Below are 23,434 nucleotides of genomic sequence, written 5' to 3'. Positions count from 1 at the left end.
ACATGTCTGACGTCATCTGGGGAAATTCAAACCGGGTAAACAGCGAATCACGTGATTGCACCGTTACGTCGATCGTGTGTATTGAAGCGTAATGTGATTTTCACGCATTGAAACTTGTTTACATGAAAAAGTTACCCATCTGTGCCACTCTATCATAACAAGAGGCCAACCGTACTTCTGACGTCGCGGTTGAATCGTAAGCGGGTAAACAGTGAATCGCGTATAATGAAACGTAAATTAATTTTCACGCGTTTAAAGTTATTTGTCTAAAATGTTGTCCATCACTGTCGACGCAATCTTCACTCTACTCTATGCTGCAGTAACGATAACTAAATGTTTACTAAAGGAAAATCCTTACAGTTTTCCATTCCCGCACGATCAATACAAAAATGTTTCGCGTCCTAACGTTGGGCGACTCTCTCAGGATAGGAGCAATTTGTTAGAAACTCGCGTGCTCTGACCAACGCAAAGATGCCTGCAATAAGATACAAACTCGAGTCACCGTCACTGCGGCACTGCCCACGAATCGTATACCCTGTTCTTTAACGCGCCCCAGCCGCGTGGACTCCGAAAGACGCACGGTAAATGTCTTCTGGACGATATTAATAGCCAACTACACTCGTCGAGAAACAAGTTCGCCGATCGTCCATGGGAACTTGTGGCAACGAAAGAATTAACTCGACGGAGAACGAGCAACGAGTCACCGTGGCTGTTCCGTAAGCTTACCGACCTCCGTACATTTCCATGTAATATAAGAGGACATGTCGCTCGACGAAATTTATACGGTTATTTGTCCTATAGGTAGGTGTACGAGCCGTGGCGAATGGACTGTGCGAATGGTCTATATATCTTCCCTTCGTTGGCTGCGTTCCTTCCCTTCGTATCGCGCCCTCGTCAAGGTCTGGCCAACTCACCCATACAACCGTGGATTCGCGGCCTCGGTCATGATACAGATAACAAGACCATCATTCTTTCTTATTCCCGACGAGGAGCGCGCGAATGCTGATTTATTTAGCGGCGTGGTCCAACCGGATGATACACTCTCAGTTCCTCGACTACGATAGCGATGGTCCACTAATGACGTCAGCGTGGGGTTTCATGAGACATACTCGACTGCGTGGAACATGTTCACGTTCTTTAGCTTAAGAAACTTTGCTCGACTACCTATCTCAAAATATCGTATGGCTTGGATAGATGATGGAGGGATAGTAAACCTGTGTACCGAAAAGTACCGTAGGTTAAGAATGGTACTATTATAATAGTCTTTATCAATCATGTATCTTAAAACCTACGACCTCGTAGAGCTATCGATAATAATAAAGTTAAGTAAACTTTCGTTACCGTGTACTTAATTTCTGTTAAACCTGTAACTATTCAGAACGGAGGGTCTTTCTTGTCAACGTATCAGCTATGGATATTAATAAAGTTAGCTCAGTCGTTCGTAATGGTTATTGCCGATTAGTCGCAGCTTCAGATGTTGCATTCCGCTCGCATCATCCGTATCGTCTGGCCGATGTTCGATTTTGAACCAACGAACAATACTAGATATCCCGTTTCAAGATCGCAGATAGCGAACCTTCGGGGATGTAACAGCACGTTCGAACGCTATTGCAGGTGCAACCCACATCGCGTTATTCGGATAATGAAGATATCGGCTTTGTACGGTTAATATGGATACTCCGCGATATTTGAATAATACAAGTGCCATTGTGACTCGGATACAGATCCGATACGCGCTCGTGAATTTATAGAGAGTCCCCATTTCCCGCTGTTACTCCCGCTACTCGAATATTTTCTTCGGCATTAACATCGATGAGTATGTGGTATACACTGCGCGGAACACGGTGGAAACACGGTCGTGTAATACGTCGGAAGAGGAAGCACTCGACTGTCGATTATCGTCCAACACCGAATTGAATGCTGACCACGAGCGCATTTGTTTGCGCAAACACCAATCGATGGGAAGATTACGTTTACGTACCAAGTATTTAATACTCGAAATTAGCGTAGATTTGTTCAAAAGTTGCGCCAAGCTTAATCCATTCAGTGCCAACTACGAGGTGTCTCGTAGTTCAAATTGATTGCAATTACTCGAGGGATAAGTTTATTCTTTTACCCTTTTTAGTCAGAAATTATTAGGAAAGAATTTAATATTACTTTTTATTATCAAAATAATAACCTACATTACACATCTGTATTAAATCTTGGCGACCAAAGCAAAACGCTTTAAATTTCCCTGACAGTCGATGGGTTAATCGCTCATATCTTCGAGCATAATAGATTATCCTTGCTAGTAGGATGTCGCGAAGCACACCTGAACGATACAGAAAACGATATGTCGTTAAATGTGAGTCTTTAGTTTGAAATTGCACGTTAAGCGTCATCGATTATCGGAAGAATAACGAGGCAGAGAGCCATGGAACATCGAAATCCCGATAGGAAGGCAATGATGATGATCGACGCTCTCGAAACGTCGACCATGCTCGAGAACTTTTGACTTCATTGGCGGAGATAAGAGCGGGCCACGAGCAATCGGGTAAAGAGGATGGGCGCTCGCTCCGGAATGATTTCGGGCTGGAATCGGATGTGCACAGGGGCTGATCTGCACTTGCAGCCCGAGGGCGATATAGCCGAGGGGCTGGGGAAGGATTCATTCATATCGCGAGGACAAAGCGGGCGCAGGGGAAGCGAAGTGCTGTCAGGAGCAGCGCACTCCATTGCGCGACACAAATGGCAACCAAAAGTGGAGCTGACGGAAAACGAGAACCGGCCCGCAGGGAACGAATTATTTCCCTGTTGCGACCGCCGCGTCACTCGGGACGCCGATTTTCAAACCTGAATAAAGAATTCCCTCCCTGTGAGAAGCCCTTCTGGACAATTTCCAACAATGTTCATCTGTCGTGCGACATCCGCTGCTAAAATCCGAATCGAATAACATTTTGGTGCTCGAGCTTGTACCGTAATCCCGCGAGAATATTTTGAAATTTTCGAGGAATCGAGAGTGGAACGTTTCACTAACAAGAGATAGGCTCTTGTCTGGTGGTCTTGAAGGATCACTTCACTTCATCCCGATTGTTGGGTAGTACGACGGTCAGAAGGAGAGATTTGAAATGAAAGAACTCGTGCTTGCCAAATGCAACAATTCTTCCTTCTCTGACTGATCTAATAGGCGCATGGCTCGCGGCCAACCGAAAGCAGCATTTTTGCGATTCATACGTTGCTCGAAATCGTTTAGAGATTATCTCTGCAGAGCTAATTGAATGACGGACAAGATACCCCGTCTGCGACTCGCAAGATATCGGACGTTTTATCTATTGACCGCGCTGAATGGATACTCGAGCTTGCTTTTTTACTTCATCCCGTCGATTTGGGGGTGACTCGTCCAGACGAACTTCGTTCACCTGCGTCATCGCCCGTAAAACGTTTGTCGCGAGGTCGTAAAGTCGCGGAGGTCGTACGAGAGACGCTCTAATTGCTTCAAGCGGGGCATTTCCGGCAGATCCCGGGAGCGGAGTTGTGTAATTATAAATATAATCCGATCGTTAGGATGTTAGAAGGCTGAAGGGCCATCGTCGGTGACCGGAGGTAGGGGCAAAGAATTAAGCGTAACAAGGTTTCCCGGCGGGACCTGTTAGTACGACAGCCATGCACTCGGCGACTTCTCGTAATTCTCCGCGCTGCGAGTCCACTGGAATAATTATAAAAGTGGCGGTGCGCTGCCTTCACGGATATGCGAGCAGCTTTCATCGGAGCTCGTGTAATTACTGCTCTAAGAACTCCCCTTTATGATATGTGGCAAGTGCGCGTACCAGCGCGAGTACGCCATAAAAGATAGCCCGCGATACGAAACACCGATTCAGCTCGACTCGCAGAGATATATTAACCTATATTTCAAGAAACCGCCCTCGCACACACTGTTCAACCTTGGAAGGGAAAATTGGACCGAGTCACGTGGACTATTTACCGTGACAAAGTGGCCGTTGGAGATGGTCCCTCTTGGAACCGCGATCTAAAGTTTAAACAATCGATCTTATAAAGAAGATAGCAATTTCTCTTCTTTTTAGCCCATTCACTGCCAACTACGAGATGTCTCGCAGTTCAAATTGATTGCAATTACTCAAGGGATAAGTTTACAGCCTTTCGAGTCACGAATTATTGGAAAAGAAGATCGTAAATTTTCTTTTCAAAACAACAAATTTAATATCATTTTTTATTATCAAAATAATAATCTTGATTACACATCTGTATTACGTCTTGACGCCCAAGGCAAAAGGCTTTAAATTTGTCTGGCAGTGAATGGGTTAATTCGACTAACTTTGTCCAAATTGAGTTTGCAGTGAACGGCTCATGTAATACTAAGTAGACAAAGAGCACAAATAGCTATCGTTCAAATTTAAATAAGGAGCGAAGGATTCATATAACAATACTCTTTTGTCCACTCGATTCTGTCATCGGCTGTACGCTTCAACCTCTATTTATTCCAGCTGCTTCGGTATTTTCGAATAGAACTCTCCAGCCGCTTTCGATTCGATAATTGTTTCCAAATCACGCGCCACCGGTATTGGAAAATAATTATTTTTCCCTGCGGAGAAATCGCGTTAACAGCGGCGCGGGACCAAAAGGCCTGAAAAATAATTGGGGAATGGAGTTGACGTGCGCGTGATTCGAATTTCATTTGCCGATCGGTAATACACGCACTTGTTGTCCGATATTTCTCAATCAAGTTAATGTAATGGACGTGGCTACGTGGCCGGCTCTCCATAGCGGGCGGGAGTTAATAACACCATGGAAATTTGGAACAAACAAATCGCCGAAACGTGGCATGTCGCATCGTCGGGCAACGATTTCCACCCAATGGCATGAAAATTCGCTCCAACGAATACGCTCTGAGTGGTAATTCCCTGGGTGTACTCCGCGATTCGAGATCGTGGCTGTCTCTCTGTCTATCCGCCAGTCGTTCGCTCGCATCGAATTCACCAATGATGTTTTTATTTCAACACTTTTCTTAGCCTCTTCGTGCCCGTGGTATCGTTCTCGGTACAAGATAATTCAAAATAATTTCTATTATTAACGTTATCACATTACAATATCAACTGTGTATTTACATCTGGAGGATTACTCCGTAATCTTGGTAATTACTGCCAAGATTCACCGCTCGAAATGAATCGCACAATGTCTTCGCACAGCATTGTCGGCGAGGGAACGTAATACGCACCGGTTGACGGCGTTTCGGATCTTCTCTCCACGGAATCGGTGGCTGGATCGATGAAACCGCGGCTATAATCCTGTGGCGATCTACGACGGGACAAAGGAATCATTCTCCGTGTTGTGATTAAAATATATATAAATAACTTTATTGTTTATAAGAAAATGCCCTATCTATTTTACAAATATACAAAACTCTTGCTATGTACATTAAATCTCCGTTCGACGAAACAAGAGAATGTTCGCCGGGGGATGAACGAGCTCTTCGTTTTTCTTTCGCATTCTTTAATAATCGATCATTGGATTAAACTATCGTGTCGAGTAGAAAGAGAGAAAACTTGTTACTTCGTTGCAATTACGAGTTAATAAAGGTAGGTATGATCGGTGTACGTGTGCGTGTGTGTACGAGTGTGTTTGTGTACGTGTACATTTGGGTGTAGTGAGTTTTTCCATTACGCTTTTTTTGTCATTTTTTTTTGTCGCTTTGCATTGTTCGCTTCATTTTTTTTTTTCTCTTAGATTTGCCCTAATTACATTTTGCACACTACGAAGCTATCACGATTCTCAAAAACACGAATAACCGTTACTTTAGGTGGACACCGTGTTACGGAGTACATTGCGATAGTAAGAAATACTTCTTGATAATAAGTAGAGAGAAACGTCGGGGGCAGTCGGGAATCCTGGAACAGAAAAAGGACACAAGGCGATTAGAGAAACGCCGGAACGTGAACGAGTTTGTCGTTGTCCTAGCTCGAGAGGTAATCGTGTCGGGTACAATTGTTGAGAGAGTTCTTTGGAATTTCGGAGAAGCAACCGTTACGTTCATAAAACTAAGATAAAAGTATCTGATAAATATTGGTTCATGGTTTATGTATTTTAACCCTTTGCACTCGGATGTCCCCTATGAGGAGGCATCGTAAGTCTAACAAATTTCGTTAAATACTAAATAAATAAATCCTGTTTGCAGCGATGTTAACGTTTTAAGAAAACTATAAAAATTTATAATCAAGTCTACTAATACCAAAAAAGACACGTTTCCCCAAAGTTATACTATTTAATATAATGTTAGACTATTTTATATAACAAAGTACAACCCCACAGGTTTCAACGCTAAGACGTTGGCAGAGTAAATCTTGGTAATAGTAATTTCGAAAACGAATCTCGTTGCAAATTAACAAAGGACACCGTCACGGAACGCCAAAGAAGTCAAATTGCTTCGACGTCGCGGCTGCGAAACGCAAGAAAATATCAGAAACTGCGCATCTCGTCTCGGCGATGTTCCAATCTTGTAATATTAACGTGAACGCTTCTCGAGCTCAGCTACACCGTTGCGACGAATTCTCACACGAAATCCCCAAAGTTTTTCATCGTTACTCACCTTGCCCGCTGCGATTTCCAATTACTTCATACGTAATGCGAATCGATAATACTTCTGGCAACAGTTCACATCTGAAACAGAAAAAGCGAAACGTCCCGTTAGACCACCTATGAATCACGTCGACGTCCAACGACGCCCCCGACGCTCCCGACGCCGAGACAAATTCCCCGACAAACGTATTTCCAGAGAATAAAACGCGAAACATTCGTAGCCACCGAGAGATACGACAATTTGTACGTGTACGGTGTGTCCGGTATCGAATCCATGCACTCAATTGTTTTCTTGAACTATCGAAAACACGAGAAGGGTGTTCGTTACGGACCGGAAACGGAATTTCGTTTTTCCAAGTCATTATTCTTGTATCATCGACAGGTTACGAAACGGCAGGTTTGTGCTATGAAAACGATCGGTGTTGGTAAACGTTATCGCCGTATGAACTACAAATTCTGTCTCGCCTTGAATTTAAAAAAAGAAATTATAAATCGAATAAATTCATGGACATCGTACAATTTCAAACTCCCGGAAACTACTTTTCCATGTATTCGAAAACAAATTTCGAGCACTACAAAGACGTTTCAGTTTCCTTCGAGTACGGTGCGTTTCCAAAGTTCTTCGAATTCTCTTTCAAAGCGTCGTGTATACAACCGAAAGGTTTTCCTTTTCTACGTCAGACGCGCTTTTAGAAATGCATTTAAACTTCCGCTTCGTTGTGCCCTCTTATGTCAGAACGTGTTTCCACGTTTCCCGCGGTTGTCGCGTCTAGACCCGAGGATCCCCGGGTGTCTGGATCAGGAAAAAGCTGCGGGCGTGTCGGGATCGCGACTCCTGGGTAGAAATGTCCGTGTTGAAATTCCGGTTACTTGAACCTCCTTACGCCTCGATGAACGGATATGGCGAACCCGACGCGTCATCTCGCCTCGGTGCTCGTTACGTCGTCCATCTTCCTTGGATCCGAGACAAATTGATACAAGGGGAGGTCGCGAGGCTGTCGAGATGGCTGGAAACGAATTGGAACTGCGGACGCGTTTGATTGGTACGCGTCGCGATTCATCGCGTCGTGCAACGACGATTTCACTGTTTCCGGAAAATTCCGTTATCGCCGCGCTTGTCCCCAGAGACGATAAATCGATTCCAAAATACAAAAATTGCTCGTGAAACTTTCAACGCAACGTTATTCGAAGCCTCTCCGAAATACGGGAAAATTGCCGGCCGCGTTTATCCGAGCGAGTTCTCGGCTGAGTCTCGACGGATTCGACTTTCCTAATTGTCGGTGATTTATTCTACGCGCGCTTCAACCCTTCGCTAAACTGCGAGCCACGGAGCGCCAGATGCATCAGGAGAAAAACGAAGGTAGCTGCGAATTAAAAACAGGAAAAAGTAGTCGTCGAGTTACGGGTTTACGACAAGAGCAGCAGCGACAGCGCGGTAGAAGCCGCTCGAGTAACTTTTTCCCTTTCCTCTCGACGCGACCAAGGCGCTGCACGCTGATTTAATTGAACTCGGCCGAGGAAATGAATAATGACTCGGGTTATCGGACAGCGCGTCCCTTTTGTTTCCCGCTCTCGTTGCGGAAGGAGTGGCCGTTTGTAAAATTATTTCAATAAACGCGGATCTTCGCGTGTAAACTGTCGGAAAATGTATCGCGGCTCGAACCTGAAGTTTTCGCAGTTTGAATATTAACCGTACTTATTGACAAACTAACGAGAGAATTTTTCCACTTATCAAATAATTCCAGCGTCTATCATAGCGGGAGTGCCGCTAACCCGATAACCGGCAGTCATCGATCGCGAAAAATCACTTTTGGGCGAGCACACGGGCCGAGACCGAAATACCAAGTTTGATTGGACCATCGAGGCGTGGATTCTCCCAGAATGATCAAAATGACGCGCGACTCGACGATCGTTAATGCGGTCAAATCACGATCGGGAAGCTCCGGGTGAGTATTTCCCTGACCGCCGATACATAATTTCCGTGATGACGATGCGCGTCAACTTGTCGCGTCGTTATGAATGTCCCCCGGCCCGTCACAAAGTGGCCGCGATTGCCGGCGTATTATATTATCAATTAGACACAATCGCGTCCACGCGTTTCGGTGATTAATTATGCGCCGCATGCGCATGCAAATAAGAGCGGATCGATGCCCCGCGACGATTCTATCGCTTGGGGATGTATCGGAGTGGTCCGGAAATAATCGCGACGAAACGACGACGCCGTTGTCAATGTTACGGGAGTTCCCGATATTGGTAAAATACGCTATTACCCCATCGCTTTTTATGTACCTTCGACTCATTGTACTCCATTCGATGTGCAACCGACACAAACTTGTCCACCCTTACAAAAACGTATGAAATCGATTAGGAAGTATTCTGTGCATGCATCTGTCGGTCTCTGTTGTCTTTTCCATCTCAGAAATTTTGTTAGAATTATTATTATCTCCGATAGTAGTTCCAGTCGCGAGCAATTGCAAGGAGTGTTGCTCTTGGGTTCAATGTTTCTGACAATGTATAAGACAACAACATCAAGGGACGATCCCCAAAGTTTGTTAGCAAATATAAATCTTAGCGAACTTGGTACACTTTCGATTATTATACGAGATATGCCGTTGTACTTGCAGTCTTCGAAACGGAGAGGATCACGATAACCGTGCCTGGCCGGAAGCTTGCATCGCCCCTGGCAAACAACAGCATTGTATCCCTGGGTAGTTAACTAAAATGGAAATACAGCTGGCCGCGTAACGCAATCACGGGAAATTTGATTCGTGCTGGTAATGAAAACATCGGATCCACGCCGGATGCGAGCGCGCGCATCCCCTCTGTGAACTCTGGCCCTACTGATTTCCCGTTTTCACGGGATCATCGAACTACACTCGCGCAACTTTGGCACTCACTGGGTCACGTTTCTGTCTGCCAGCGATCGCGTAACAGCTGAAAATGTATAGCAATGACTGTAGGACGAGCAATTGCATTCCCCATTAATCCCTTTATTTATTCCGAGGGTAAGTACCCGTGCCTAAGGGCCGAACCTGATCCCATCCAAATGTGATGAGTTCGTGTAACGACGTACGGGCACCAAATAACTTGGTTACTCTAATTTTAACATTTCATCGAGGCACTTGGACTCCCAGTAAAACTCTAGTCACGAACAATTACAATGAGTGTTGCTCTTAGGTTCGATGTTTCTGATAATGCATAACACAACACCACCGAGAGACGAACTCTAAAATTGCATTTCCCAGGGTAAATTTATAATTCGAACTACTCGTCTTTAGATCTCAGTTCTTAAGTGCTCTATTCTGAAGAATTTCTGCTGAACAGATCTCGCGATCAGATCGAGAACGTGGTAATTGATATCGAATAAATGTTCGATGGGTAGAAACGTGAGCACGTTTCAAACTCCTGTTTTCTCAGAAAATCTTAGCCAACGGGTTTCACGATTACTCGAGTTTCTTCGCTCGAAATGGTCGCCAAAGACGACCACGCGCTGAATACCGAGAGAGCACGGAGGAAGTTAACGCGATTGTTCGATTTCGATGGGGCGGGAGCACGCGTTCGCGATGAACTCTCTCCACTGTATGGCTGGATGAAATCTTTGTCCATGGAGAGCGCGTGCAAGTGCTCGGAAAACATTGAACGTTCGATCAAAAATAGATTTTCCACCGGTCCACCGGGGTTTATCACCGAGGTATTGTGCGCCGCGGCTCAAGTTCTCCGGGACTTCCTGAACTTCTACCACCGCCCCCGCTTCCCACCCTCCATCCACATCCGGAAAACACAAAGACTGTCCATTTGCCATCTGATAATAATTGGAAAAGTTATCGCGGAGATGAAGTTTTCCCCGCGACTAACATCTCCCGCGGACTATTCCTGTAATGTAAAATGGAGAAACTTTCGCATCAGGGAATAACTTCCGGTGCTTTTGAATGATATTACTTTCTTTCCGCCGCGAACACCCGCAGACTAGCCTCCTCCGCGGTCTTCTTGGCCTGAATTTCAACCAACGATTCGTCCGAAGAAGGAATAGTTCCGATTGGAAGAAGAAACTCGAAGCGGGAGAGACCAAATTAACGACGAGGACGTAAAGATTGGTTTCGCATAGATTACTTACGACAACCCGTGTTAATAATTTTTGATGATATAATTCGCTCCCAAAATCCAGGCCAAGATGCCAGCGAGAGAAATCGTACGTTGGACATTTCTCGTACCTACTTTCGAGGATTCTTCTAATAAAGTATCCCTCCTTAAAATATTCCGATTGCCGATCCTTCTCCTACTTCGCTCCAATCGCGTAAATGGTTGCCACTTATGAAAAGTATCGTTGCATAATCCAGCTTCTCCACGGGTTTCTTGGCTCGAATTTCACCCAGCGACTGGTCCAGAAAAGGAAATACAGGAACACAGTCGCGATAAAGGGCACGACGCACGCCCGATGTAAAAGAGACGAATTCGACAAGAAGGGTATCGTGCCTCGACCGCTTAAATTACTTTTACGAGCGCGTCCGCTGGCATTAATACCCTCGGTTATTAATATCGCTTCGTTACCATAAGATACGGCAACCTTCGCGTACTAATTCGAAAAATAATAACGGTGTAGAGCGTGATTACGAGATGCCGATGTAGACGACGAGAAGTATTTTAACGAGGGATGAATTCCTCGCCGAGAGGAACCTTAAACGCATCGTTTGCGCGCGTTAGCGGTGGAGGAACTGGCAATCAGAGTGCTCGACAAATAATTGGAGTATTACTAAGTACTATAAGTGACGGTATCAGAGGAGGCCAGGATGGCCAAAGGTTAAAAAATGAAACTGCACGATGTAGTGTGAAAGAAAGTGAGGGAAGAGTATATTTCTCCGTTGCTAACGGCATCAAATGCGAACTCAAACTCTGTCTGGCTTTTCCTGGTTTCCTATGAATCCGGCCTTAGCGTGGCCAATACACATCCAAGTACCCCGATAAACAAGTGGTTCCCTGGCATCAACGGCAGTTCGAGCGCTTACAGTACTAACGTTTCTAAAAAGAAACAAGAGAGAGAAACAAAGCATCGTTAAAAATGAATATCATCAACGTATGGTGTCGTATTTGTCTCCCGTTCATCTCGTTGTTTCGTTACGGAGAAAATAAGCACAAGATCGGAGGCTAAACAAATGTCCGATGCAACGTTAACTGGAAACCGCGGCTGTGGCCGTGGCGTGTCTGTAATCGTTCTTGTCGCGAGTTAAAACTAGATTAAGATATCAGCAGAGAAACAGAGAGGAGGTGACACGCTGAGAAGACTACGGTGGTCGAGGGACAATGGTAACAGCGACAGTACCCGCGGAAATAATGAAACGTACTAAGCGGTCTTGAAATTCCACCCCTTCCCCCTATAGAAGTCCTTCCGTGTTTACAAACAAGTGGAACTGGTTCTGAAGGGAGAGCCTGCACGAGTGGACACGCCCTACCCTATGGCTCTCGAGCGTGTGAAAGAGCCTCGGCCGATGAGATGAACAAAGAGCCACTATCCTTTGTCTCAACCGTTCACGACAGAGTGAATATAACGCGAGCGTGTTAATTAAAGCCGATAGCCGAGTCTACGGATAATTGTGCGTGGAGGATTCCGAAGACAAAATAAGACGAGAGAAGGGACGAGCCAAACGATGAAGACGACGACGATAATAATAATAATGATGATGATGATAATAATAATAAAAAAAAAAAAAGAAGAGCAAGAAAAATCGAGAAGACCGGTGGTTCGTTGGACTCGCGGCTATACGCTGCAAAATAACATCCAAAGGGGAGGTCGACGCTGCCGCGCAGCGTTTCTAATAACACCGGAACGTTAATTAATATCGCGCATAATAACGGCGTACGGATTGCATTTCGATTTGTATTACTTTTATTATCGCAATGACCAGCAATTAAAACATTGGCCGAGAACACGCGCGCATCCTCTCGCGCTCTGCGCACCCACAGCCATTATTAACCGCCATTACCGCGACCCGATCGTCGTTAACGCGCTATGAAATTGAAATCTCCTATTGTTCCGTGTCTATTAACATACCATGCACTGAGCACGAGCGAGGTCACATATTGCGTTACACGTTTGCCAATTGTTTTCTCCAAACGATTTTGCCGCGAATATCGCGACACGCGACTAATAAGAGCGGCCCCCTAACTACGTCGCGCCATATTGATGACATTTGTCGCTTTTACATCAAATTTTGTGTAATATCAGGAGTACTTAGTTACTGTTTCGTCCACTCGTTCTATGTGTACTTTGCGGATGCTCTGTATTAATGGCTAAACGCTCAAAGTTCGTCTATATCGCACACCCGCAAAACAACGTAACCTTCGCTTACGAGAAACCTGAAGACAAAATCCTCCTAGTTGAACTTCGCCCCATTGTGTCCCCTCCATTGTTCTCTTCGTGCAGCCCGCTCGAGTTTGACCAATTCCGCGGAAAAAATTTAACTACCTCTGCTTCGAATATTGATAATAATTGACGGTCCTGATTTACGAACATAATGCGAGGCACTACGGTGTACCCCTTCTTTCGCCCGCTCCTGTGTACATCCGGCGAAACTTCGGCTCCAATATTCACAGCGAAGCTGAAATTCGCCCAGCTAGGATTTCGAGCACCGAGCGGAGGAAACTTTCCTTGCCCGAACACGCTACCCCCTTTTCTATCTGTACTTGGTGCTCGGTTCATTAAAATTGAAGGTTCCTCGTCGTTGCCGTTGCCAAGTCGAAAGTCTGCAGAAACTTCTCCGATATATCTCCTCTAGCTGGTTTCCTACTTCTTCGTTTTTCCTCTTCCACTTCCTCGTCCTTGTCCTCGTCCTATTTCACCCAACCAACGGGCATCGGCAGCGATGCTAACAAAACGTGACGCGGTCCCAGTTATTTCGTTGCATTACATCCGAGCGACAGTGTCGCGGTCGCGGTCATGGTAAGCGAATTGCCATCCCTACCCCTTCTGTGGAAAATACCCCTGTATGCGACTGTCGCGAAAGCAGAGGGAGACCATTCCAAACTTTCAGCCCGAGGGGATGCGCATCAGCCCTCTCGATATTCGGGTAACATGTAAATTCGATGTTTCTTTTTTTCGCCGGAGGGGAAGTTCCAACGACCGGCGTTGTCTTTCTACTAGTACTGCCGGCAGACATGGTAAACTTCTGGGGAAATAAGGGTTCCGTCTACGGCAGATACTCGGCCTGTTAGGATAACATACGGGACGTATCGCGGATGTACTCGATCGGGGGATTCCCAATTTTCAATAAACGTTCCATTTTTTTTTTTTTTTTTTTTTGGCACGAAAGTGTTAATTATTCATGTTATGAAAATATAGAAGTTTACATGTTCCGCGCCGTACCGTTTTTTGAAGACTTTTCGTGGCACGAAAGAGTTGAGAATGGAGAACCTAGGAAGACCCGAAATACAAGTCGAAACCTTAAGGAATAAATCATGCTTGATGTATACGTCATAATGCATACCTAAGAGAATAATCGTTCGGAATTACAGTGTCTTAAATTTAAGTATCGCTGCAATAAAAGTTACCAAACCGAGCTGCAAGCTATCAACCGAAGACGTTCATCGTCCGAAATCTGAATGCTCACCGAGTCTTGAAAACCTCCAGTGACATATTTTACTCTCCCATTACACTTTAAGCTGTTGCATGATTCAAAGCTATATCATAAACACGGCTTTCACGAGTCTCCTTTCTCGCCACATAAAACAATAATAACAAGGCTAAGCCACCGCGGTACGTGGCTCGGAAGGAACGAAATAAATTTTGTACATTCGCCTCTGAGAGAGAGAATCCACTGACGACCCGGATAAAGCCCAGTTGGTTAGAGCATTCGTCCACGAAACGAAAGGTTCCAGTGCGAATTGTGGTTCACCGCTCCCGATGGAATTTGTTTCTCTCCGAAGATTAAGGGGGCTTCTCGCTCTAGAGGTTTCCGAAAATCGAATTATCTTTATTTTCACGTGTTCTCAAAATCTAGGGTATCTACAATGTGCCACTAAAAGAATATTGCAAAATTCGTACTTGCGAAATCCAGTTAACCCATTCGCTGCCGGGCAAAGATTTAACGCGGCAAACATTAATAACAATTACGGTTCGGAAGAAGGATTCATTCGAGACATTAATCGTGAGAAATTTGTCAATATTTTAATATCTATTGAATGCATCAACTAAATATTAATTTCTGACGATAGTTAAATTAATTATGAACAATACTTATTATTTAAACAATGATGGGAATATGATTTCGCTGTGATATTAATGTTTCACGAATTATTATATGTGCAGAATTTGAGGACGTACCGCGTCATACTTTTTCTCCAAAAAAATCGATCGAAAGATGAACTTCATCGAACGTTAAAGCAAGAGGGCCCTTTAATTTTCTACAGAGACAACGTTTCGGTTCATCTCGACGCTTGATCGACCGCATCGAGCGATCGATCGTCCCGTGTCGATTACGCGAAAATGATCGAGGACAGTCGGCGAACGTGCGGTTATTGACCGCGCTAAGAGAATCACCCGTTGGCGGTACATCGGACAGAAGCGAACGGAAATTTCGTTTCGCGTTTCGGTTCACGGTGCGGCGATCAGTGAGCAAAAATCGAGGGTTCGAATATTCGTACGACAGTACAAGTGTCACACCTTATCGAAACGTCAGTTTGGTTTTGAATTCGGTTTCAGAGTGAAAAATTCAAATTAATCGACGTACCAACTGGTTTCCGGAGTCAAAGCAGGAAAAGGATCGAAACTTCTTATTCGAATTAAAACGGTTTCAAGGAAGACAAAGAATAGTTTCACGGGATTCGTTAACTTCGGCACTAGTTTCATTTCCTGTAAATAAATTCTAATATTTCGACGTTCATAACTGAATTTCGATTTTTGTCACAAATTATATCGTTCAACCGCACTGTACGGTCGTCGAAATTCGAACGAGCGCGACGAAACGGAAAAGAGACACAGTGGTAAAGGATGACAAACGAGTGGGACCGAGAGGGACGCGGGACGTGATCGGAAAAAGCGTCATTCAAATTTCGGCTCGTTGCACGCGCGACGTGGCGCGGCGCGACTTCTGAAGCGGAATGACACGACGGAATGACGACGCCGCAGTGGCTCTTTTTTTTCGATTCCAGCGGCTCTGAATGCGAATCGAATCTATCCGGTCGAAAGGCGGCGGCTACGTTCGATAACGAGCGTTTCAAAAATGCGACGGGAAACGGGAATCACCCAGCCCTCGTCACACTTTTACGCTCGACGCGACGCTTTAATTTCTCTTCGAATCGAAGAGTCGATTTCCTTTCACGTTTGTGGAGAAATAAAACGCAGAAAAAAATGACACTTTTCCTTCGAAATGAAACAAGAGAATCGTTTTTATCGTCGACTTGTTTCGTTTCATTTCTGCGACGTGTCATTTTTGTGTACGATCGATTAGAATAAATGGAACGAATTGTAAAATAATCTGTTCATCGGATTCCATTCTGATATTAGAATTACCAAACTGCGTTGCAAAATTGGGTTTCCACCCGTTAATTGTCAATGTAATTAAACAAATACAGTTACAATGTCCACCCTTGTCGTTGGCCGAACACGCTCGGAACATGCATTAATAACAATTGGTTACGATTAAATTCGAAAACTTTGGGTAACAGTGGGATACGAACGGTCGTGCTTCGAAAATTTGTACACGCGCCTTCGTGTACCCGCGAAAAATCGAAACAGAACTGCAAGAGTTATTCCCAATCAATGGCGAAAATTGGCTACGTCGAGTTTAACACGAGCACGCTCGCCAGAAAATTTCTATTTGTAATCGCACGAGAAAAAAAAGGTGATAAAGTTGGGCACGGGAAAAAAGCTGTGAAATAAATGGTAAAAGAAAACGATAAAAAAAAGAGAGAAAACAGCGATTGGGAGAACGCGGCATGGAAATTTCGGTTCGACTAGCCGGCTGCTCTCCGGGAGGTGAAATGACGCATAGGAACGACGACCTCGACGCTTGTTCTCTCCGCTTCGATTCGGCCATTTGCGCCGATTCCACCGCGGACCGGTCTATTCGAGCGAGCACAATATAAGAGCACTTTTCATGCTAACGAATCTCCCGAGCGCTCCGATTATCGTCGCCTGCCTGGAGTTGGTTAAATTTTACTCCGACTAACGAATAAAATCGACACATTTATCCTTTAACTTCGAATCATTCTTTATACCCAACGAATTTAGTCGTCGATCACTTATTTCGAACACGAGATTATTAGTTTCAATAATATTTCGGTGAATAAGGCAACGCGAAAGCATCGAAAAAAATCGAACTCTCCGGCTGCTTCACCCGTGCGGTATAAAAATTTATTCTATTTTTCTCGCATCAAAACGCGCAATTTTCGCAACCGTTACCGAGGAGTTTATCGACCCGCTCGCGCAAACTGAGCGATAATTTCGCGCATGCAATTAACGCACGAAATGTATTCATCTCGAATATGCATGTGTAATTTGGTCTCCTCGTTGTTTCCAAATATTAATCGAAGGGACCGTAATGGAAGTTTCTTGTAATAACGATTATGCTAATACTAATTAGAATATTAATACTTTCCCTAATAATGGTAACAAGTTTCAACGTTGGACGGTTTCGAACCGAGTTGCGCCGCGTTTTTGCCAGATCATGATGTCGATCGCCGCTATGCGCGGCTACTTAATGCAAGCGCCTTAGGAACGAGAGAGGTCACTCGCGGAATATCGCTTTTCTTTGTGACTACAAACGATGAAACCGATAACCCATGTGTTTGCCAAGAGGTGCGTTATAACGAATCTTCGCGTCATCTGAATGCAAAGCATGCATCGATAGACGTACCAGCAGCGATTTTTTAACTTCTAATCTTGATCTATCTCCAAGCTATGCGTATAGAATTATAATAAACTATTCGATCTAACTTTGGTTGTAAAGTTACTCGACTTTCCTTCGTTGTACGTTTAAATATTTACATTTTCGAACCAATAATAAATTGTACACTGCGGTTGCACGTTCGAAAAACAAACTCCGCTTTCGAATAAAATAAATATTCCATACCGAACGTTTCCATCGATAACGATCCTCCGATATCGATAAATCCGTGCAAGGTTTGAGCGAGCACAAATTTTTCTTATCGCGACCCGCCATCTAAGCGAACTTTTGCACACCAATTTTGGCAACGCGATAAAAAAACAGTCCCTTCGTGCAATTCTCCGACGAGAATTTGTTGTTCCATCGCTACGATCCTCGAATACGAGCTTGGGTGTTCTTCCTGAAGCCAGGACGTATGAATTTCGCATAGAGTACCATAGTGACAGCTGTACGAACTGACGTTTCCACGCGTAGCGACATAAAAAAAGACGATATAAAGCTCGTCTTTTCACCGAACAAGGATTTCGCTGGCACTGAGATAGAACAAAGCGAATAGGCTAAATATTTCGAAAGGGTACACGAAATTTAATAGTCCCTTGGGCATTTTTAAATATTAATTCGCGGTTACAAACGGAGGAGACTGGTGCACCTTGCAGAAGATAAAACGATTTAACACGTTCGCGACCGGCAAATATTTTACGTTTCTAATAGCAAATACTGACAAAAATAATCAAATTCCAAAGCTGGACATCGCAAATTTGTATCGTTAGAGCGAAGATAACAATTACAAAATATGTTTTGAAATATCAATGTTGCAAATATGTAGGGCATAAAATAAAAAGATTTTCATAATTTTTTCATAATTCGGAATAGAATTTAAAGTGACGTGAATTCACGTCAGCGGTCGGGAATGTGTTAAATTTGGAATTACGTATGACCGCTGTCCGTAAGAATCGCACAGGTAAAACGTGGATCGATTCCACCAGTTCCCCTACACCTAATATTCCGATCTGATATCCGGCTAGACGTTCGTCGCCCTCGAGTTCCAAATGCTGAACGCGAAACGATAAAGTATAGGATCCCAAAGAGTCGCTGTATATTAATCTAGCTTTCAGAGGGTCGACAGCCGTGCTTCTCCCCGAAGCTTCTGAAAAATAAACGCCCATCGATCGCGGACTTTACAGCGCCTTTTTCCGCGTCCAGCGCGTGTCGCCGCGTAAGTGGGATCACGGTGAGAATCGACGAGACGAGAACGTATGACAGGGTAAAAACAGAGAACCGTCACCTTTCGCACAGTGTCCATCAAATTTCGGTGTATTCTTGAAATCGGATTGACACCGTACAGCTCGTGTTCCCTTCGTACCGATTCGTCGTTCGCCGTGATCCTGAAACGAATCGAGCTATCCAGCCCGACACGATGTAAGAGTCTCTCCATCGCGCGGATTTATCGTTGGACGATAAACTACAAGATGGATACAACCCTAGTAGATTTCAGCGAAAAAAAAACACTGTTTGGTCTTGCTTTGAAAGTTTGATTTTGTCTGGTTCGAGACCATCGGGTTAATAGTGGGCAAAATAGCTAAGTTTGGACCCAAGTTTTATGACTGGGTCATAAAACTTGGTCCATTGTCGCGCAAAGGACGAATGTTGGAGAATTCCCAAAAAAGGGAACTGCAGTGAAACAACGGTATAACTCTATGCATTTATAGTCTTCGTAGAAATCAAACAGCGTATGGGTCGAACGACTCGGGTAGACCGGGTCACTCGTACCTCATTTTTTCTTTTGTAAAACGCCTGTATTTCAATCTCGTTTTGTCTCTTAAATACATTACACCAAGGAAGACTCAAAACCTGCGTGTTTTATTTAGCTAAATATTCAACAAACCCTTTCCTATATTTTTCGCGCTCCATCGTGTGCGCATCGCGGTGTCAATGAACACGCGCCATAAAGATTAACACGATCGAATTTGCGTTCTCTGAACGACTAACGACGCGTACGTTTGCAAGCTATCGACTGTGGCGATCGAGCCGCGTAAAAATAGAGGGAGAAACCAACGTTCTCCAAAGTTATCCGACGTCCAAGCAACGCGATTCAACGACCGCCGCATGACTTCCCCTTGAACGAACGAACAGGGAGCCGGATTTATCGTCCGGCCAATGACGCGGCTGGGCTGTATGTATGAGCTCGGTGCCGGAAGTAGAATGGATGGACAAGCTCTCTCACATTTTCTCTGGCTGCGCATCGCGCCGCAGCGGCAAAGGGGATGCAAAGGGCGAAATAACTAGCCTGTCTGGCCACGAGACAACGCGGAATTACGTATTACCCCGAAAAAAATGTAATTCGCAATATTTTCACGGTACGCCTCGTTCACCCATGCGAGAGTATTACGTCCTTTGAGTTTTCACCGAACGCCGAAGGGTTCCTCGGACGTGTTGACCCTCTGCCTACGGGGCTGGGTTAATTATTAGCTACACCACTTTATGCCAGTATTGGAAGAAATACGGTATTGCCTTCATTTACTCTACAGTTCAACTTTGCAAAAATCTCCTGTTCTTCTTCGTTAGACGTGTAACAGGTTCGCCAATCGTCACGATCCTATGAGGTAATCGATCCTCGAACGAACGACAAGTCTGTTCCTTGTGGACGAGGTCGGAGGGTGACTGTTTTGAAACATCGGTGTCGGAAGGATTTTAAAACGTGGCGGAGGGTTAAGTGCTGCGCTCGATAAATTTTTTCGAGCACTCTTTACCTTCCCTCTTTCCTGCGGCTTTGTACTTGCCCGTCGCCTACCCTCTTCCTCACCTTTCGACCCTCGTCGAAGACTGGAAGCTACCCCTGAAAACTGCTACCGGATTTTCCGGCTCACCTGACGCGCCTCCCCTTCCCTTTCCTCGTAATTTTTTCTCTCTCCTCGGTCCCTGCCTCCGTGAATTTCCTTTTCTCCCGGTTGTTCTTTTCCCCCTTTGACGCTTTATCTCTCGGTGGGCTTCATCCTCTCGTCGGGTTCCAACCTTTCCCTCTTTTGCCGTTATCCGCCCTCTCCGTCGATTCGATCGTCTTTCTCATCTCCCTCGTCCTCTGTTTCCCTCGATCGTTGCCTCTTCCCTCTCGCTCGCTGTCAAATTAACATAGTTCTCGCAGTCGAATTTAAATAGCGATCAGGGTAACCGGCTCTCCGTAACCGTGGCCCCGTCCAACGATTTCGGGTCTTCGTGAAAATTCGGTAAGGCCACGGGAATCGAATCCCCTGCCGGATGGGATGCGGCGTTGACTTTTTTGCGGGATTAGCCGATAATTGGAATAACCGAGAGTCGCGACAGCAGCCTTCGGCAAAACCAATGCCAGATTGCAGTTAATTTCGGTCGCGATGCGAGTTGCTGGAAGACACGCGTTGTTCTGACAGCGGCGCCGGGCTTGATGTAAAGCAATCAACGATTAACGATAATCATTATCATCTAATCGAATCCGTAATCACTATTAGTACAAGTAATCAAAGCGGATGTAACGTTAATCACAACATGATTGCATTCTGGATTACGATGGAATCACTAAGTTAATAACGGGACGTTAATAACGATACCCGACGTCCCTTTTTACAATATACGTAACCCGATTAATTACAAGATTGATACGCATGTATACTTTGCGTTTAGTACAATTTTAACGTGGAACGTTCTTGTAAACAAAATTAATACAATTAATATAAGTATGCGATCGTCTAGAAAAGTAATCGATCGCTGCTCAATTTCGCTGAATGGAGATCGATCCCCGTCGACTACCTCTCCGTTCGATCGTTTCGCACCCTCGAGATCGGAAAGGGTTTTGAAAAGGAACGACATAATTCGCTATGGAGCAACTTGAATCGGGGCTTACGAAGTAATCGGAAACTTCGTGCCAAAGTGCTAGCGCCACGGTCTCTCTTCGTCGACCGTGAAATCCCTTCCGCACGCCAGCCACGTACTTGATCCAGACGAGTCAAGTGCACCGTCGAGTTTACTCGACGCGCGTCCGACGTGAAAGGGTCATTCCACGTTAAATCGGTCATTTTTTTGCGTTAGATGTTACGGATTTCGGTGAAATTGATATACGATCCGGTTCGCAATAAATTAGAGGGGGTGTGAGTCAACCCTCCTTCGGGTTCGATTTAATTAAGAAATACGGGACGTTCATTTTTGCGAGTTTTACATGTTTAACCCTTTGCACTCCTAAGGCCCCAATCAAATTTTTGTTCTTTTTATTATTGACAGTAATAATAAAATGACTCCTCCCCCATGAAAAGATAAACCGCAGGAATTTCGTTAATACAAAGATAGACGAAATCAGCGCGGCTAATTTTCCCCCGAAAATAACGGATTTTAATTAAGGGAAGTTCGCGTTGCCCTGAGGCGCTATTACCAGGAATAACCAGACCGAGAAGCTCGCGATTCGAGCGTCCCACTTACGTACAGGGAATGTAAGGACGGAGCAGTCGATTGGTTCGATTTCGATAAGTAAAACGGCACCGACGGGGGTTGGGGCGAAACGAGCCAAGGGAAAATGGCGTATGTCACGATTTCCGTTATCGCGGCAGGGTTCTCCCGTGCGCAGTTGCATTTCGCCAACTACTTGGAAAGTGCACTCAGCCGACGTTCGACGTTCCTTGGGTCGGAGCGTGTGTGTGGTGAAAACGCACCCACGGTTTTCAGCTGGATATTATGCGCAAGTTCCGAGCGTAACTTTTCCACCAACGTCGAAGAAAAAGTTTCCGCGCGGCATACCTACCATTCCCTTCATCGAGCTCGTGCAAAATAATTACTGTTTCGACTCGAGCCGTTCAGAAGTCGCTCGTCGACCGAAACTTTTCGAAAACATGTTCATTTGCCGTTCTAGCGGCCAGATGACGAGTCAGAAATTCGAGAAAATCGTTGAAGGAGGTAGCTACGATTAAATTAATCAGGCGTCTCGCGAACCTCTCCAAGAAACTCGTGAACACCGCCAAGGAAAGTAATAAGATGCAACGGTGGATCGATTAACCGACATAATAATACCGATCTGAAGTAGATACGCTGCCATACCTCCACCAAGTTATGCAGGCTATGCAGATGTTCTCTCGTTCATTCGTCGCACTTTCGATTAAGAATTTATCGTCGCACGATATCCCTAAAATGATTGCAACGACACACATTCATTTCCTTTTTTTCTTAATCTTTGTACAAAGTAGCGATCGAACCTCCATCAAACAGGAAAAATCGAAGAGGGAAATTTTGCATGATTCAACGAATTCTGTTTGACTTTCGCATCGCAAACATTGAACACTTTCAAATTCTCAATGTTTAGTCGATCGTTTGTACCCGATTCCGTCCAAACAATCTCGTCCCGATCGTAGGGTTCTCTCGTTGAACCATCCACGATCGCTGGATAAGCTTGTTTCGCTTGACAGAATCTCGAATCGTCCGGACTCCGAAAGGAAACAAAATGGAACGGAATGAAAACCGGCAGGCATTACACCCTCCTGTTCCTCGAACGATTTTTCATCGGTATCGTTCGTCGGTCCAACAGAAACTCCCGTCCATCATACGCAGACGCGTCAAAGCTTTCGCGCGACTCTTCGAATAAATCTCGCGTGACCGCGAAAAATCTGTCGGTCAGAGAAAAAAAAAAAAAAAACACATTCGCCATCGCAATAAACGCCTGACCAAACCGCGGGGCTGATAGCGGCCAGACCGAGGGGGAGGGAGATCGACGGATAACAGCGAGCGGCGGCGGGCTAAAATGACAGAGAACAGTCTCGGTGGTTTATCCCTTTCTGACCGCGGTTCGTAAAACTGTCCGGCCGATGATATTTCATAACAATCGTAACGATTGGATGGTGAATTCTTTCGCGCGGAAAACGCCAAGAGGATCCTCGATCGAGACGAAGTCGCGAGGAGAAATCGAAGTCAAGACTCCGATTTGTTTGGATGACAAATTGACTTTTTTCGTTCGTTGCGTTTTCTACAATCTT

General features: G+C 45.0%; 1 protein-coding gene across 1 annotated transcript in view; it reads right to left on the bottom strand.

Annotated features, from left to right (window-relative positions):
- Positions 1-5,023: 5,023 nt before the first annotated feature.
- Positions 5,024-23,434, bottom strand: part of LOC128896071 (toll-like receptor 6) — a 48,961-nt gene continuing 30,550 nt past the window's right edge. Inside the window, exons 2-3 of the transcript XR_008461919.1 lie at positions 6,584-6,654; positions 5,024-5,885 (exon numbers count right to left, since the gene is read on the bottom strand). The gene's annotated coding sequence lies outside the window, so the exon portion shown is untranslated. The remainder of the gene's footprint in view (positions 5,886-6,583; positions 6,655-23,434) is intronic.

Source organism: Hylaeus anthracinus, unplaced genomic scaffold (assembly GCF_026225885.1).
Source record: "Hylaeus anthracinus isolate JK02 unplaced genomic scaffold, UHH_iyHylAnth1.0_haploid 5, whole genome shotgun sequence".
Classification (NCBI taxonomy): Eukaryota; Metazoa; Arthropoda; class Insecta; order Hymenoptera; family Colletidae; genus Hylaeus; species Hylaeus anthracinus.
Note: the sequence above shows the minus strand (reverse complement) of the source record. Positions and strands in the feature narration are given on the sequence as shown.